Consider the following 705-nt stretch of genomic DNA (forward strand, 5'->3'; position numbering starts at 1 on the left):
CTGTAGAAAAATCTGGAAAGTAGTTCTTCAAGTGACTAGAGACGGGTAGCACAAGACCCAGCCGTAACACTCCTAGGCGTCTGCCCCAGATGAATGAAAGCATCCGTCCCCTGAAAACTCATCCTTATGCAGCAGCGTGACTCAAGACGGCCAAAGGCGGAAACACCCCAAATGTCCATCAGTAGACAAACGGGCAGACGCAATGCACTCCGTCTGTACCATGGGATGCCACTCAGCCACAAGGAAGGAAGCCACGGTGTGGATGAGCCCTGGAACCACACTGCTGTGTGGAAACAGCCAGATGCAAAAGGTCACGTGCTGTGTGATCCCACAACACGACATAGCCGGAACAGACATGGCTCCGAACCTGAGGCCGGGAGGATCCGTGCGGGTGGTGGGGAGACGGACGGGTGATGGCTGAGGCATACCCAGTTTCTATTGGGCTGAAAATGGTCTAAAGTTGACTGTGGTGATGGCTGTACAATTCTGAATATGCTAAAAACTCAAATTATACACTTCAATTGGGCAAACTGTATTCTATGTGAAATACCTCTCAGTGATTCTCTCCTGGGTGCAGGCGCTTCTCCCACCTTGGCCCCCTGAGTAGCTGGAACTACCATTTATGTGGGGAAATATAACACCAACTTGGTCTCAAAGAAAAAAAAAAAAAAACTCGACTCGAAACTGTCTCAAAAATTAAAAAAT

Source organism: Rhinopithecus bieti, unplaced genomic scaffold (genome assembly GCF_001698545.2).
Source record: "Rhinopithecus bieti isolate Rb0 unplaced genomic scaffold, ASM169854v2 scaffold_18153, whole genome shotgun sequence".
Taxonomy (NCBI): domain Eukaryota; kingdom Metazoa; phylum Chordata; class Mammalia; order Primates; family Cercopithecidae; genus Rhinopithecus; species Rhinopithecus bieti.